The 17675-nt window shown below is 47.0% G+C and overlaps 1 protein-coding gene and 1 pseudogene across 8 annotated transcripts in view; one reads left to right on the forward strand and one right to left on the reverse strand.

The window, feature by feature from the left end:
* Nucleotides 1-4453, reverse strand: part of L3MBTL3 (L3MBTL histone methyl-lysine binding protein 3) — a 107773-nt gene extending 103320 nt beyond the window's left edge. For 4 of the 8 annotated variants that reach the window (XM_004587231.2, XM_058676237.1, XM_004587230.2 and 1 more), the window contains exons 1-2: nt 1945-2138; nt 230-309 (exon numbers count right to left, since the gene is read on the reverse strand). The gene's annotated coding sequence lies outside the window, so the exon portion shown is untranslated. Of the gene's footprint in view, nt 1-229; nt 310-1944; nt 2139-2235; nt 2447-4351 lie in introns of those variants that run through there. The other 4 variants (XM_058676041.1, XM_058675937.1, XM_058675983.1 and 1 more) reach the window with 4 other exon arrangements.
* Nucleotides 4454-5174: 721 nt separating this feature from the next.
* LOC101524013 (uncharacterized) lies at nt 5175-17319 on the forward strand (annotated as a pseudogene).
* The last annotated feature ends 356 nt before the right edge of the window (nt 17320-17675 follow it).

The raw sequence follows: 17675 nt of genomic DNA on the forward strand, positions 1-17675 counted from the left end.
TAACCAGAAATCCGGTAAATAATTCAGTTAAAAAATGATTGTGTTGCAATCGTAACTTCTTCTAATGCTTCATTCATGCTCACATTTAACGTTAATATATTCATGCATTCAACACAACCCCACAAAATGTTTCTGCCCACACTGTCCCACACTCTCCTTCATGATTTTCAAATACAGCTCTTAACATCTACCAGTGTATCAAGCAATTTCTTTAACAAGCAAATCTTACCTCAAGATAGTGAAGGAAAACAGAACTATCTGGTGGTTTCCACAACCGTTGTCCAACCCAAGACTTCTAAGGGTCTAACACTGGTCGACAGAGAGGAAAGGTAAAATCAAAACACTTTCATCAAAAAGCAACTTTCAACTCCCCAATTAGTCAGTTTACATCTTTAAATCACTGACACGCATAATTTCACACCATGCAACTCTGAACATTAAAATAAAGTAAATGGGGGCCCAGCGGCGTGGCCTAGCGGCTAAAGTCCTCGCCTTGAAAGCCCCGGGATCCCATAAGGGCGCCAGTTCTAATCCGGGCAGCTCCACTTCCCATCCAGCTCCCTGCTTGTGGCCTGGGAAAGCAGTTGAGGACGGCCCAATGTATTGGGACACTGCACCCCTGTGGGAGACCTGGAAGAGGTTCCAGGTTCCCGGCTTCGGATCGGCGCGCACCGGCCCGTTGCGGCTCACTTGGGGAGTGAAACATTGGACAGAAGATCTTCCTCTCTGTCTCTCCTCCTCTGTGTATATCTGGCTGTAATAAAATGAATAAATGTTTAAAAAAAAATAAAGTAGATGAGGCTTAAGTGGACATGAATCATTCATGCCTCAATCCACCCAATTAAACATCACTGTATCACAGACAGGTGAAACGGGGTGAGGAGAGCACCTGGCTCAAGCATTTCCCTCACTGCTTTTATCTTTAAAATTAAGGAAATTCGACAGAAGACACAATTGGCCAAAGGGAAGAAATTTTGTAATCAGTCCTTGTGATTGCATTTAAGTGTTTTAAATCGCAAATCACTTAAAGGATTCCGAAACACTTTATAACCCAGTGAAACAAAACTACACTCCTGGACCTTAAAAGGAGTGCTGGCTTAACAACTTACAGGTAACGATGTAAACTCAGAAACCAAGTATCAAATACCAGCATTAACTTATGTGCCAGGGCATAAAAGGGCCAGCTCTTGTCAAAGAAAGCATACTAACCAGCGGTCTTTCTGCATGTTTTCAAACTCTTAAACGCACACTTCGCTCTGCGCTTTTGCTAACACTCAAAATTAAGCTCTCGGCCGTAAGTCGTGACTGACATCGGAGCCAAGACCCACACAACCATAAATACAAACAACCATCGCTCATGCGGAGAGCGCCCCATCTGCAGTCCCAGAATAAAAGCAAAGGGTGTTTCTCCAACCAGTACGGGTGGAGGGTGCGAGTCCCAGCGCTCAGAACGACCCGGCGGACGGGCGCAGCGCTCCGCTTGCCACTCCCGACCAGCATCCTTTCGCAGCACATCTGGCTGCTCGCTCGGGTCCTCTAATTACGTCCACGTCTGAACGGACTACGTAGCTACAAGTAAAGGCCAAACTTTGCTCCCGGCCTCGCGAACTTAGGACGCCTGTAACCACTAGAGGTCTCCCCTTGGCCAGTTTTGCACGTTCGCTATTTTGCTGCACTTGAAACTTTCCGTAGAAATGCTCTCTACTCGAGTCAGTGTTTTTCTGAACAACTTGCGCAAAAATCCACGCGACCGAGAAGGCCACGACGGAGACTCTCGGGCTGCCCGGACCCCCTCGAGACATCAGCAAACAAAACGATCCAGGAAAATCGAAATGAGGAAAAAAAAATTTCGACGCACCCGCCCCGGCCAGCGCCGGCGCCCCCCACCCCCATTCGCCACCCTCCCCAATTCTTATTTCTCAGCTCGGTTTCCCCTTCACTTACGGCAAATTCAACATCTATTTTGGTTTCTGTGCACTTGGAACGGGCTCGAGTGCAATCTTTCTGGCGGCGGCCCCGCGGCGGTGACGGCGCGGGCAGAGGGATGCAGGCGGGGGCGAGGGGGTGGCGAGGGAAGGACCGAGTTCGGGCGCCCAAGGAAGTTGCATAAGGAAAAGAGACTCCCGTTTTTCGGGTCCCCCTCCGCAAAAAATCGGCGGGGAGCAGGGGGTGGAGGAAAAGGAAGCGAGGTGGAGGCGGCACCGACACCGAGGGGGACGCCAAGGCGACGTTTACCTTCGCCTGCCCGTGGCAGGGTGGGGCCAGAGCCGCGGGTCCACGCGCGCCAGGACAGCGGCCGTCACCCGCGTCCGTGAGCGCGGACCGACAGACCGACGTCCCCCCGCCACCACCCCGCGCGGGGCCGCCGGGCAGGAAACCGCCCGCCTTTAAACTTTCTCTCACGGTCGCGCAGTGGGCCGTGCTCGGAGCCCGGGGCTGCAGTGGGGGTGGGGGCTGGGGCTGGAGTAAGCAGGGTTGGGTGGGGTAGGGAGAGAGGGGTGGTCAAGGGAGGGTGTTTTTTTGTTTGGTGTTTGTTTTTTTTTCCCCCCCTCTAAAGGTAATTAAAGTTTTACCACCCGTCCCAAAGTTGCGCCCTCCCCCGCCCGCGCCCCCTCCCCCGGCGGGGCTCTCAAGTTTTGCCTCCCTTTCTCCCCCGGCGCTCCCCCCACCCCTAGCTCAGCTCGCGGGGCGCGCGGCGGATGCCTCGGCTCCTGCGCTTCCCGATCCCCACCCCCGCCGGCCTCTACTTCCCCCGCCCGCCGCCGCCGCGGCGAGAGGACGGCCCGCCGGGCCCAGGACGCGAGGGTGCGGAGCCCATTATTCCGGAACGGCGCCCGCACGCGACGCCCCGACCCTCCGCTCCTTCCCAGGAACGGGCAGGCGTAAACAAGTTGCAGGAAAAGCAGCCCCGAGCTCCCCCCACCCCCCCCCCACACACAGCCCCAGGGCCCCGACCCCGCCAACCACCACTCCCCTCCTCAGCCCGCCGCCGCCGCCTTCGCCTTGCGCCCGCACCCGGCCCGGCGCGGGGCGAACGCCGCGACGGCGCGGGCTCCCGGCTCCCGGCCCCGCGCCCTCCCCGCCCCCCACTCCGCGCGGACGGCCGCCGCGGGCCCGCGCCGCCGCCTCGCCTCGCGAAGCACTTTCCTGCCACGGGCAGAAATAAACCGGAGGGTTTATTTTTGTGCAACTTTCCCAAAATGGCGGAAATTGGAGCTGATCTCTATGAAATTCTCACACACTCGCTGAGGGGAGGAAAAGGGAAGAGGCGGGCGAGGACGCGAACGCAAACTCTCGGCCGCCGAGCCCCCCGCGCGACTCGGCGCGGGTGTGCGTGCGTGTGGGTGCGCGTGTGCGCGGTGGGAGCCGCGGAGGCCTGTCGGCCGCGCACCGGCACACGCCGCCAGGCGCGCCTGCACATTCAACCGGTCCGTTCTCCGCAGCCCGAGCGGGCGGAAAGTGGCCCGGCCTCTTTTCCCACTGCCTCGGCCGCCCGGACTTGTACTTCTCGCGCTCGCCCGCCCGCTCGCTCGCTCCCCGGTGCGCGCCCGGCACAAAGGCCACACGGGCGGAGGGGCCCGCAGGGGCGGCGCGCGGGGCTCGCGCCTCCCGCCGCACCGATCCGCGGCGCCCCTGCCGCCCCCGCGCCGACGCCCCCCCTCCCCCGCCGGTGCCCCCGGGTCCCCCACCCCCACCCCAAGGCTCCCCCGGCGGCCGCGCTTGGCCCGCCCGGGCTGCGGCGGCTCCGCGGCGCCCACCCGGACACGCACCCCGGCGGAGCCCGGCGCCGCCGCCGCCGCGCTCCCCCACCCCGCGCCCGGTGTCATGAAAGCGACCCAAGTGACAGGCTCCGGGGGGCGCAGGGGAGGGGGCCACACGCATCCCGCCGCCTGCGCGCGGGCGAGAGCCTGAGCGGCCGCCGCGCCCGGCTCCCTTCCGCACGGCCCCCACACCCTTCCCCGTGTGCGCGCAAAGGAAAAAATACAAGTCTCTCCTCCCCCCATTTTTTCCTTTCTCTTTTCTCTCTCTTTTGTTCCTCTTTCGCACTCGCACTCACTACTTCAGAGGGAGATGCCCGGAGACTCGCCCCCCCCCAGCCCTCTCCGAGTCACTTGCCCACTTTTTTTCCCAGGGATTAAGTTTTCTCCTCTTTCCCAGAGGCGCAGAGAAGTGGGGGAGAAACCCCTTCTGTCCTTCCCCTCCCCTGAGCTGTTTCACAAGACGAGGGTGCGCTCCCTCCCCTCGCCAGGTCGCTCAACTTTCATCCTCACCCAGCAAAATAAACGCATGGCTTGGGCGCGGGCGAATCTTCGGATTAATTAGAGATTAGATCCGATCAACCGCTTCTTACCCCCAAATTTTCTCTTTTTTTTTTTCTCCGTCTCACGAGTAGTCCTGACAAATGGTCCAGGGCTGCGGGCGCAGTGCGCATGTGCGCGTAGAGTCAGGGCTGGGGAGAGGGGAAACTGCGCTGGTGCCGCTGCCGCCGCCGCCGCCGCCGCCGCCGCCGCCGTGCCGGGGAGGCTCGCGCTGGCTTCCCTGCTGCTGCTGCTGCTGCTGCTGCTGCTGCTGCTGCGCCCTCGCCGCTGGAAGGCAGCGATCGAGCCGCTCAGCGAATGCGGCTGCCCGCAGACCCCGTTTCAGGTGCATCGCGCCCAGATCCTTGGGCCCCGGCTCTGCGCTGGCCCCGAGAGCAATGCAAATACCCAGGAAAACACTGCCAAGGTTACAGATTTCTTTGTCTATTTTGCACTTTACTTTTTTTTTTTTTTTTTTTTGCAAGGCAATTCGCAGAGCAGCCAGATCCACCATGTGCTGGGAAACGCATGCCTTCAGCCATTCAAGAGTGGGCCTGAGGACTTAACAAAAAAACACTACCCAGAGGCTGCAGCCAGGCTATAGGTCACGAAAAATCAGAAAAAAAGTTTGACGGAGGCCAGACCCCCCCACCCACCTTACCCCCTGCCTTGCTTTTAGGATTGGAAGAAGGTATAATAAAGCATTGCGAGTGAAACTCGCGCCTTCTGGGGGCTGCCTAAGTGTGGTTCTTCACCGACAGCTTACCTGCTTAGGTCTCTGTGGCCAGGATGGCTGGGATTCGCACATCCTCTTGGAAATCAGGGATCTAGTACCTTGGCAGTAAACAGGTCGAGGTCTCCCCTCCTAAAGTCAAGATGGCTGAGCCATCCTCGCCTCAAAATCAGTCTCTGAAGGCGTCAAAACTGCAAGGAGAGGCGGTTGTTTTCCGGTTCCAAGAGCAGATCGCCTGCTGGACAGCTGACCATTCCTATTCTTCTAGACAAGAGGCCCTCCAGAAATCCTCCAAGTAATTAAAAGTTGCGCTAAACGTTTAGATGGCCGAAGGTCGCAGTGTGGTGTACTGTTTTGCAGGCCTGGGGACAGTGAGGTCCTGGAGAGCCTCCCCTCCCCTCCCATTCCCCGGAGGACTATTTGCTTTGCATTTAATAAAGGTATGGGAGGCACTTTACTGAATTTGTTGCCCAAGGCCTCAATTTAAATATGTCACAGGTGGAAATTTGGTATTAACAAATTCTCCAAAATGCAAGTAATATTATTTTTGATTGATTTTTTTACATAAGGAATGTTCCTTGAACCAGTTTTGAAAATAAACTGTGAAAGTCTTAGGACCATGAAACGACCCAGGAGTTAGGACTGTTCCACTCCTTCTGTTCCTTGGTACCCTGAGCAAATTCTGGAAACCGAAAACCAGGGTATGGTGTGTTCCAGTAAAAAGGGACAGATCCTGTGAAGGTTAACTGTGCGTTTCAGACTCAAGGATGCCTGATGTTGGACCCAGCAGTTCAGGCAGCTGAAACAGTCCAGGCTGGGTTAGCAAGAATCGACCCTCCATTATCCATTTACCCACCATGTCCAAGCTTTGTCACAGCTGCTCTTGCCAACAGCTCTATTAACCTGTTTGAATTTCTCCCTCTCTCCCTCTCTCTCTCTCTGTCTCTCTCCCCTCCCCCACCCCATCTCACCCTTGAATAATAAGCAGTGAAATGACCAGCGGCAGACTACAGGTGAGTTAGGGGGAAAGTCCATGACCTATGTGCAAAACTAAAACTTGGCCCCAAAAGAAGTTAAAAATAATTTGAGTTTACTCATTCTAAATATTCATTTTGGATTTCATTTTCTCTAGATGATTTCTGGACACACATAATCAGAGTTATTGATTCAATGGTCTTACATTGATATTGGCGGCCTACCTTGTGCTAAGTGATAAGCAAAGTGCTGGGATAAACTAATGGCCCAAACTGGTTCTGGCTAGTAAGAAAGTCTGTTCAGCATGATTGGACAGCATGGTATTTCCCTAGAGGTAGACAAAGCAAGCACAATGAAGGAACATCCATGTCGATAAGGAAAATCTGCCAGAACCAGTGATACTCAAGCTGCTAGCTGAAGGCCGAGAACCATGGTGTGTCCTATCACCCTTTATTCAAGTAAGCTGGCACAGAGAACCCTTCAGCTGAAGCCTGAGTGTATACCCCAGGGTTTGGAGAGCGAGACTTGCCTGGAAGCTGCCCCAGCCCCCCCCCCCCCCAGCCAAAGTCCACTACTAAGTAAAATAGGATGACTTGAGCTCTCCACAGTGCACCATCTGCCACCTCCAGAAGCCACCACTAAACCCAGTCCCAGTGGCTGCACAGTGCGTGCGCTTCAGGACAGTACAGATGTCCTAATGGACCACCGTCTGAATAGAATTTGGGACCCTGATAATACGTTTTATTTTTCTAATGAGTGAATACTGTTTACATGACATGCTGCTCTGTTTTCTGTGTGGTGGTGCTGCATACCTGCGAGTGCTTTGGTCTTATTCCTGCAACCTTCTGCCAGTCGGCTCCTATAACAATGCATGATGTAACCCCCTTCCAGCATCATGTGTTTCTTCATTTCTTACCCCCATCCGCTTCCCTTATGTGTCCTGTGCCACCCAACCACAGGTACCTTCTCGTCCAGTTCTGTCATTTCCCTGACAACCCACACTAAAGTATTTGCTCACACCCTGATTTTTCTCTCTATATATTTATGTGTAGAAAAATGTCCACCCCGCAAAATGATTTTAGGTCCTTCTATTTCTAAGCATTCTGCATTTTGCATGGAAGCTGTTCTAAACAAATGACGAGCCTCTCTCAGACATTTTTAGAGGACTTCTCATGGTAAAGGTAAAGGTCTTACAGCGCTCTCTGTACCTCTTGCCAAAATGTCACTCTGAACTTCACCTGGGAAACTTACCTCCTCAGTTTCTCACACTAAGTTTCAGGATCCTCTGCTGTATCTGGGTGCATTCATGGATGACCTTTTCCATGGCCCAGGCCCTCGCAAATGGAAAATGCCTAGCAGTAGAGTCTATGGGACATGTATTCTAATCCACTCAGCCACCACAGCTGGGAGCCACCAGGGCTTCAGTCCCCTTGTTAGTTTGACAGAGATCTATTTGAGAACTATGGATCCCTCTCTGTGTAATGAGAACACTGCCGATATTTTAGTACAAATAATCTGGAATTAGGAAAGGAATTCTAACTAATAATGAAGACTCATCTCTATGTTAAGTATCAGAATATTATCAATGAATAGCTCATTCAATTGGTTTAAGCCTGGTAGTATGAGATGAAGCTCATGGGCTTCTTTCCCTAATGACTGCATAGTTTTAGTTTGTTTCAAAGCCACAAACTACTTTGCTAATCCCCCCAATCCCCCTTGCTACAATGCATTCTATTGTTGGTCACATGTCTCAAGGTAAAATTGAATCTGTCTATTGAAATTGTCTAAATGGACAACATTTGAAATAATTTCTTTAATATATTATCTTACTTTTATGCATGAACCAAATTATTCATTTTTTATCCTGTATAATTGCTCGTGCCATGTTTTTCTAAGTATAAAAATGACATTAAGGGCCCGGCAGCATGGCCTAGCGGCTTAAGTCCTCGCCTTGAACGTGCCCCGGGATCCCATATGGGCGCCAGTTCTAATCCCGGCAGCTCCACTTGCCATCCAGCTCCCTGCTTGTGGCCTGGGAAAGCAGTGGAGGACAGCCCAAGGCATTGGGACCCTGCACCCGCGTGGGAGACCTGGAAGAGGTTCCTGGTTCCGGGCATCGGATCGGCGCACACCGGCCTGTTGCGGCTCACTTGGGGAATGAATCATCGGATGGAAGATATTTCTCTCTGTCTCTCCTCCTCTGTGTATATCCAGCTTTCCAATAATAATAAAATCTGTACCAAAAAAAAAGACATTAAAATGGATTTGGCTAAAACCTTGTTATGGTGTTCTAGGTAACACAGAAGTATTCATATAGGTGCTTTAGTGTGGGATCTAATTCTTTTCCTTGTGACACATCTGCATGCATTTGTAACAGAACTGGTGAGAGTGCGATGTAATTAAAATGCTGGGAGTGAAAGAAAAAGGGTGTATTATTCATCAGGTAAGGAGAGGATTATAATACGTATCACATTCTAAACATCGCAAGGAAATTAAAAATAAAGAGCTTCTGAATAGATGTGGATATTACCATTTCATTTAGGATGTAGAGACAAAACTATTACAGAAATATTCAAAAGAGTGGGATAATATGGCGCTGCAAACTGATTTTCTAAATTAAGAAGAAATGAGCAATATATGGTTTTCACATAGCAAATTCATTGAAAACATAAAATCTGAAGTCTTGTAACTAAACATTTTTGAAGGGGACAAGCCAGACTTCAAAACATGTCTGTTACAATAGCCCTTGATACCCTTAGACCACAGTTCTGGAATGATCTTTCCATTTGACTTGGTCTCCCGGCCACAGCTTGATTGGTCTGAGTGTGAGTAGTTAATCCAAAGGGTAGCAGGGGATAGCCTGAACCAGCAGGAAGTGCTTCACCGTGTGAAGAGCCAATGCTATTCTCATACTTGGCCATATGAACTGGAAATACTCAAGATAAAGTTAGTTGGCAGGCAAAAACAAAATGATTGATAGGGAGAAAGAGGTAGGACAACAGCGCATGACCTATTACACGTTCTAGTCATTGAGAGGCCTGGCCAGACTGGTCAACACGGAGGCCAACTGCGTAGTTGAATCCCTGTCTTTGCTTATATTCCCACAATAAATTCTCCATCAATGCTGGAAAGTTAAAAAGATGTTTTTTAATTAGATAGAAAAAAACCCTCAAGTAACATGTATGAATCATTCCTATTGGCTTTAAAAATGAAAGAGGACCCAAGTTTGACAGTCTTTGAGTCCATCCGTACCCATGTTCTTATCATTAGTGAAATATGCAGGCCAGACACTAAGGTTCTAATTCCAACCCCAGCTGTGTGCATTTGGCATAATAGTTGAGATAACAATTGGAGTACCCATATTATTTTGGAATTTCCGAATTCAAGTCCTGCCTGCCTCTACTCCCCATTCTGTATTCCTTATCATACATGATCTGGGAGATAGCAGGTGATGGCTCAAGTAGAGTTCCTGCTATCATATGGCAGCTTCAGTTTTTCATCCCTCTCTTCAGCCTGGCCCAGCCTTGCTGCTGCATACACTGGAAGAATGAGCCAGTAGATGGAAGATACCTCTCTCTCTCTCTCTCTCTCTCTCTCTCTCTCTCTCTCTCTCCTCTCTCTCTCTCTCTCCTGTCTTTATGAATAAATCAAATGAGAAATAAAATATTTAAAACCATTATGATTATTTGCTAGTGAGTGATCTCGAGCAAGTTGTAAAGTTCTATTGCCTCAGTTTCTATATACTTAAAATGGGAATACTGACAACACCTAGCTCTTATGATTGAGATGAGGTTTAATGGATAAATGCAAAAGTTCTATTTGATGGGGGTCTAGTGCTGTGGTGTAGTGGGTCAAGTTGCCACCTGTAATGCTGGCATCACATATAGGCACTCGTTCTAGCCCTGGATGGTCTACTTCTGACCCAGATTCATGTTAATGTACTTGGGAAAGCCCTGGAAGATAAACCAAGTACTTGCACTCCTGCAGTTGCATAAGAAATTCATTTGAGGCTCTTGGTTCCTGACTTTGTTCTAGTCCAGCCCTGGCTCTTGGAACCACAGCTAATTGATGAGTATACCAGCAGTTGAAAAGTCTTTGTCTTTCTTACTATGCCTTTCAAGTTAATAAAGTTAATTCTTTAAAAACGGCGTTTGGAACTTGGTTAGTAACAAGTAAGCATTAACTTCTAGGTAAGAGTTTCTGCCTGTTGCTTGAGTTACCATTTCGTTTTTATTGTATATTAACAAAGTGCAATTATATATATTTAGGAAGTACAGAATGATGCTGTGCTGTACTTGCAATGTGGAATGATTGTATCAAACTAACATATCCATCACTTCAGGTTCTCATCATGCATTCCTCCTGTCTAACTGCAACATGGTACCCGGGGGCCACCTTTACATTTGGCTCCTCTCCCCAGGGTCTGGTAGCCACCACTCTACTTTCTGCACCTAGGTATCCAACTTTTTTTTTTTTTTTTATTTTACCTTCCACACATTCAGTATTTCTTTTACAATGCCTTGGATTGTTTCTCTTAGCACCATGTCCTTCAGGTCCATATATGTTGTTGAAATGATACATTTTTTCCTCTTTATAACTAAACAGTATTCTATGGTTTTCATATGTTACATTTTTGCTGTCCATTCATCTGTTGGTGGGCACTTAGGTTGGTTTCATAATTTGGCTATTATAAATAATGCTTTAATATCCAAGGGAGTGAAAATAGGATATGTTTGTGTTGCTAGAAGTGTGATTGCTGAATCCTATGGTAACTCTACTTTTAGGGTTTGGAGGAACCTTCATACTGTTTTTGCAATGGCTGAATTAATACACACTCCCACCAACAGTGTGCACGGTTGTTTTTTTGTTCACATTCTCATCAATAACTGGTCTTTTCTAACATCTTCATAGCCATTCTGTCAAGTGAGAGGCAGCACCTCATTGTACTTTTTATTTGCAATTCCCTGATGAACAGTGATGCTCAGTACTCCACCATGTACTTGTTGTCCACGTGAACATCTCCTCTTGAAACATTTCTTTAAAAAAAAAAAAGATTTATTTATTCTTACTACAAAGTCAGATATACAGAGAGGTAGATCTTCCATCTGATGATTCACTCCTCAAGTGAGCGCAACAGCCAGTACTGCGCCTATCTGAAGCCAGGAGCCAGAAACTTCCTGCAGGTCTCCCACATGGGTGCAGGGTTCCAAAGCTTTGGGCCATCCTTGACTGCTTTCCCAGGTCACAAGCAGGGAGCTGGATGGGAAGTGGAGCTGCCGGGATTAGAACCGACACCCATATGGGATCCTGGTGCGTTCAAGGCGAGGACTTTAGCTACTAGGCCACGCTGCCAGGCCCTCCTTTTGAAACATTTCTATTCGGAGCTTTTGCCAGACTCTTGCTTGTTTTGTTCTCTGTGGTATTCCAACACCCTAAACCATTCTTGCACATATTAACTGTGCAATTCATATTGATCGATTGACTTTAGGAAATATTATTTTATTATGTTGGGTTTTTCTTTCCACTTCTCCTTTCCCCAGCTGGTTGCAAGGCCATGGCTATCATGTTGTAGGCATGTTCACAGGCAACATCCTCCTAAAAGTTCCTAAAAGCATGTAAACAGAGAGTGCTAATGGAATTCATAGGCCTTATTTCAAAGGAGCCTGCTGTTCAGAATACATTATCTTTATTTAGCATTTATATTACACTTTTACATTTTCAAAGCCTTCTTCAGTTTTTAAACTAAATATTTGTGGAAACATTCCTATCTTATCTTTCATAAAAGAGTTAACTAAGGCATGGCCCCCAGTAGTTAATGCCTATATCTTGAATTGAATTTGTCACATGAATATAGTAAATGTAACCGTATGTAAAAAAAAAATCTGTAACAATACTTTGTTCACATAGAATGCAGAATGGAATGCCAGTGTAAGAGAAGAAGACAATCTGTTACTTTATAGTATACTTGCCATGCCTTGCACAGGGTTCTTTTGGGGAAGGGACAATCAATAGCAAGGCTTTTAAAGCGAGGTTTCTCAATGGGTTTAAGTCTTTCAAACATAAAATTTGGAAATTCAGTATTGAAGCATTTCACCATACCACAGTAATTCCTAATATTTTTCTGTAACACTCTCAAGTGTCATAGTGTCAGTATTTTCAGGGTGTCTACACCTGTTCTTAGTTTTTGTTGACAGTGGGAAATGAAAGTGGTAAAAAAAAAAAATTCAGTGCAGCATTTGTGAAATCACCCACGAGTTATCTAACTTCATGGTCCATAACTAGGCTAAGGAGATTAGGAAATACTCAGAACCATTCAGATAGCTCTGTGGTCTTTCAGCTGAATCTGGAAAAGATGCTGCGTTTTGGTCAATGTACCTGCTGATTGGTTCCAATAAGGTATGAAACAATTCTTACTCAAAGGCATGCTCCAGAATATCAGATTTTTGACCTGAGTTAATGCTGTCTTCCTCAACACAACTAACAATCTATGGGTATTGAGGCCAAGATAGAGTTGAGGTTTGCCCAGCCTAGCATAGTTGCTTTGTCTCTGTCCCCCACACAAACTCCTTCAACTCTTCCTGCCAACTTCCCAACTCTCCTTTCCCCCACGTCTAGGAGAGACTATCCCTGGCTCCCTCTCCCACTGAACCTTCCAAAAGTGCTCTTGCTCTCTACCCAGCCATTGTGAATTGTCATCATTTTCCCAACATTTTCAGTCGGTAATCTTCCTGAAGTGTTTTCCACAGACACAAAGAACACATTTTTCCCTTCCCAGTCTTCCAAAAGAAAGCTGTCCCTCAGGTCTAGATCCCATCAAACTCTGTATCATAACCTTTTCTTCTTCCTTTTGCTGCTAAACTTGAGTAAATAGTTTACATTCACTTTGTTCATGTCCTTAACTTCCTGTTCATTTTTTAGTCCTGTTCCATCTACTTTCTCCCTTGGGAAGTCCCCAGTGGCTTCCTACATGTCAAATTCAGTGATCACAGCCTACTTCCTATTTGGGGTGTAAGAGGCAATTGATGGTCTTGACTAATCTCTTCTCAGAAACGGTCTTTTCATGCAACCTCTTTCTCAGATCATTGTTTTAGTTCTTTCTTTGTTTTGGATGAATGTTTGTCCTTCTGTATTGAAGTTCTGACTCCTTCCTCTATTTTGCCTCTAGAGTGAACTCATTTGTTTCTTCAGCATCACTTGATCCATCTTTGTTTGATAAAAGGGACTGTATGGAAAAAGCATTTGTTACAGCAGTTAATATGCTATTTAGGAGACCCATGCTCCACTTCTGATTGCACACCCAGGGAGGCTGCATGTCCACACTGCGTTCTGAGCTCCTGGTTAGAGTCCGGCTCAGCTCTGGTTACTGTGGGCATTGGTGATACAGGCGGATGGAAGATCCCTGCGTATGTGTGTCTCTGTGCCTTTCAAATGGAACAAGATTAAATTACTAAATTTTAATGGAGTATATTTTTGCCCATTTGAATACCACAAAAATACATGCTTACATTTTCAATTTCTGAAGAAATAAATCCCTAAGAATAATATGTGTATTCAAACAAATGGGAAAGTGGGGGTAAATTTAAGGAAAAGAAATTGACACAGGATTGGTGTTTCTGTTTCACTATTTACTTTGTTATTGGACAATAAATTAATCTGATTAAAATGAGTTTCTTTTCATGTACAATAATCACCTCCTTATTGGGCCATTATCAAATTTAAATGAGGACCGGTGCGATAGCGTAGTGGTTAAAGTCCTCGCCTTGAACACGCCAGGATCCCATGTGGGCACCAGTTCTGATCCCAGCAACCCCACTTCCCATCCAGCTCCCGGACTGTGGCCTGGGATAGCAGTCAAGAATGGCCCAAAGCTTTGGGACCCTGCACCCACGAAGCTCCTGGCTCCTGGCTTCGGGTTGGCTCAGCTCCAGCCATTGTGGCCACTTGGGGAGTGAACCATCGGACAGAAGATCTTCCTCTCTGTTTCTCCTCTTTGTACATCTGACTTTCCAATACAAATAAATAAATCTTTAGAAAAAATTTTAATGAAATAATGTGTGTGAGAGACCTAATACATAATTGCTCTATAAATAGTTGCTATCATTTTTGCTTATTCTTTTTATGTTCACCTAGTTTTATAATATCACTGTGCTGTCAAGCACTGCTTTAACAACTTCCTCTTCCTGCCACCGACATGCAGTTGGTCAACAGATCCTATTGATTGTTCCTCCCTCGATAAAATCTCAACTTCCTATCTCTCCACTCTCGCTCATCCCAACCCTACTGTTTCCTCTGCCACTGCTCTACTTAGTTTCCTGCCAGGATTGTTATTCTATGTTAATAAGCATGTCTTTTCCACCACAATTATATTTATAGCATTGATAATCATATGCTCCAAGTCCTAAATATTTCTCACGGCTTTAGAAATGTTTTTCTTTTTGGAATTGTAGTTAGTGCCTTTCAAATACTGGAACAGAAGAGGTTAACCTTCTTATTTTCAGCCAGTATACCCCATAAGCCCACAAGGAGACCACACCAGGCAAACCCTGTGTGTTTCCATTTATCTTTTATTTTTTTTAAGATTTGTTTTAATTTTTATTACAAAGTCAGATATACAGAGAGGAGAGACAGTGAGGAAGATCTTCCGTCTGATGATTCACTCCCCAAGTGACTGCAACGGCCAGGGCTGCACAGATCTGAAGCCAGGAGCCAGAAACTTCCTCCAGGTCTCCCACACAGGTGCAGGGTCCCAAGGCATTGGGCCGTCCTCTACTGCTTTCCCAGGCCACAAGCAGGGAGCTGGATGGGAAGTGGAGCTGCCGGGATTAGTTTTTTTTTTTTTTAAAGATTTATTTACTTTTATTACAAAGTCAGATATACAGAGAGGAGGAGAGGCAGAGAGGAAGATCTTCCGTCCAATGATTCACTCCCCAAGTGACCGCAACGGGCCGGTGCTGTGCCAATCCGAAACCCAAAGCTTTGGGCCATCCTCCACTGCTTTCCCAGGCCACAAGCAGGGAGCTGAATGGGAAGTGGAGCTGCCAGGATTAGAACCGGCGCCCATACGGGATCCTGGCGCGTTCAAGGTGAGGACTTTAGCCACTAGGCCACGCCTCCGGGCTCTCCATTTATCTTTGCTTTGATTTATGCTGTTTTCTAAGCTTAAAATGACTTCTCTCTGCCCCCTCTTGACTTATCAAAATGTCTAATTCACTCAAAATTTGATATGTGTATATTCATATAATAGTACACACACTTATCAAAAGCTATGAAGAATTCAAACGTCCATCAACAGATGAATGGATAAATAAAATGTGGCCTATACAGGTAACGGGAGACTATTATTTATTAAAAAAAAAAAAAAGGAAAGGAATTTTGACAGCTATCATAGTATAAATACACCCTGTAGACATTATTCTAAGTGAGACAGGCCAATTGTAAAAGAAGAAATACTGTATGAATCCACTTAATAGGATTCTGCTTACATGAGGTACCGGAAATAGTCAAATGCTAAGGGACAGAATGTATAAAAGTGATGGTCAGGAGTTTGGAATAAGGAGGAATGGAGAATTATGAAGACTTTGTTTCTTAAGATGAAGAAAGCTCCATAATGGTGATAGTGCTTACACAATGCTTGCACCTATTACATCTATACCATACACCTAAAAATGATTGAAATGACAAGTTTATGTTTTGCTGATTTTATTACAATTTAAATCCATTTTTAACTGCTCTTTAGTTGTATATACTAAGGACAAATGACTATGTCATTTTGGAAGAGCAAAAGCAAATTAAATGATTCTTTCCCTGGAGGGACAAATGATTAAGAAGCGTCCAAAGTCTACCTTTCTGAAGAAAACTCCAGGTTTCCACACTAGAAATTTAAAGCTTTCTTCTGTCTATCTATTTTAGCACTTGTCATATCCTGTTCTGTATTGTATCTGCTCCTTGTAACATTAGTCTCTCTTTTGAGATAATAAAATAGCCTAAGGTCAAGAGCCCTGTCTTATCTATTCATTTTTAAATCTATCAAAGCACTTAATACAGTTCATTGCACATAATGGGAGCTCAATAAATACTTGCGGAATAGAGCAGACTGGAATGAAGTTAACTTTATCCATCAGTGAGGATCTGGGCCACCTGATAGGCAAGCTTTCCTCATACTGAGTCTGCTAACCAAGGGACTTCTTCAATGACAACAACAAAAGCAAAAAAAAAAAAAAAGCCTTCTTTAAACATACATTTCCAGGAATTTACAGACATTATGTATTCCATTTTATGTTCCTTGGTAAATATAGCTGTCAACTCATAACTGAATTAATTTTCAAAAATTTCAGGTTATGATGTGAACATTCATGGATGTGGTTAGGCAAAATTCAGCATATTTACAATTAGAGCTGCGGGGCCAACCATTACAATCCTTAATCTCTTTACCAATTTAACCAATGTAGTCTGGAGCAGACTGTTTCTTAAAAAAAAAAAAAAAAGATTTATTTTTATTGGCAAGGCAGATTTACAGAGGAAAGCAGAAACACAAAGAAAGATCTTCCACGTGTCGTTCACTCCTCAAATGGCCTCAACATTCAGAGAAGAGGTGATCCGAAGCCAGGAGATTCTCCCAGATCCCCAGCACAGGTGCAGGATCTCAAGTGAACTTACTCCCGGGATGCCAAGAAGAGGAAAAGAAAACAAACCAAAGAAGCTAGAGCGCATCCTCTTTCCGGACCCATCAACATCCCCTTGCCAGCCACCGAACCTGCTGCCGCCACCTCCGCCACTTCTTCCACCACTGTTGCCACCTGCCACCAACATGACCTCCGTGGTGGCCCCATCACACCCCGTTTACACTATGCCCAGAGTCTTTGGCCCCTTCCCACCGCTGCCCAGCAAGCCAGTGGAGAAGTTGGATACCTCCAAGTCTGAAGTGAGGATGAACTGGAGCAATCTGTCAGCAAACCCTAAAAGCCACATGGTTGACCTGACACCCTTGGTCCTCAACCCTGGAGGCTTCCATTTCTCCTACATGGCCGGAAACAACACTCACAAACTCCACTGCCTCGGCTTTCCCTGTTCCTCAGCCTGTAATGGCTCGCCTAGAAATGAACAGACCTCGCCGTCCGTCCACCGTGGGGGCATCCATCTTCACTCCACCTGTCCTGCTCAAGTTCCAGCCCATGTCCAGATCCAAAGATGACTCAGAGCTCAAGGACCCTGGCAGCCGGGAGTTCACGCCCGGCCAGCAGAACCCATGACCACGGCCCTCCTGGTGACAGCAGTTGCCATGGAGGTGCTGGGGGAATGAATAAAGTTCCTGTGAAGATGCCAAAAAAAAAAAAAAAAAAAAGTGAACTTTCTTATTCCAGATGGTCTTGAGGTTTTCTGCTTTTAAACTTCCTGACGTCCAGGAATAGTGAGGAAATAAAGCCAATCAGACTGCACTAGGAGCATGGAACTTATGGAACAGGTGACAGAAGCTGGGGGGCAGAAGGGTAGGTGCTGATTATTGCAAAGTGCACAAATACTTAATGATCTGCTTACAGTTACCCTTGTGGCTCAATTGGCTAATCCTCGCTTCCAAGCATCCAGTTTGTTTCTAGGCTGCTCCATTCCCCATCAAGCTCCCTGTTTGTAGCCTGGGAAAGCGGTTGGGGTGGGGGGTGACCTAAAACCTT

The sequence above is a fragment of the Ochotona princeps genome, chromosome 1 (assembly GCF_030435755.1).
Source record: "Ochotona princeps isolate mOchPri1 chromosome 1, mOchPri1.hap1, whole genome shotgun sequence".
Lineage (NCBI taxonomy): Eukaryota > Metazoa > Chordata > Mammalia > Lagomorpha > Ochotonidae > Ochotona > Ochotona princeps.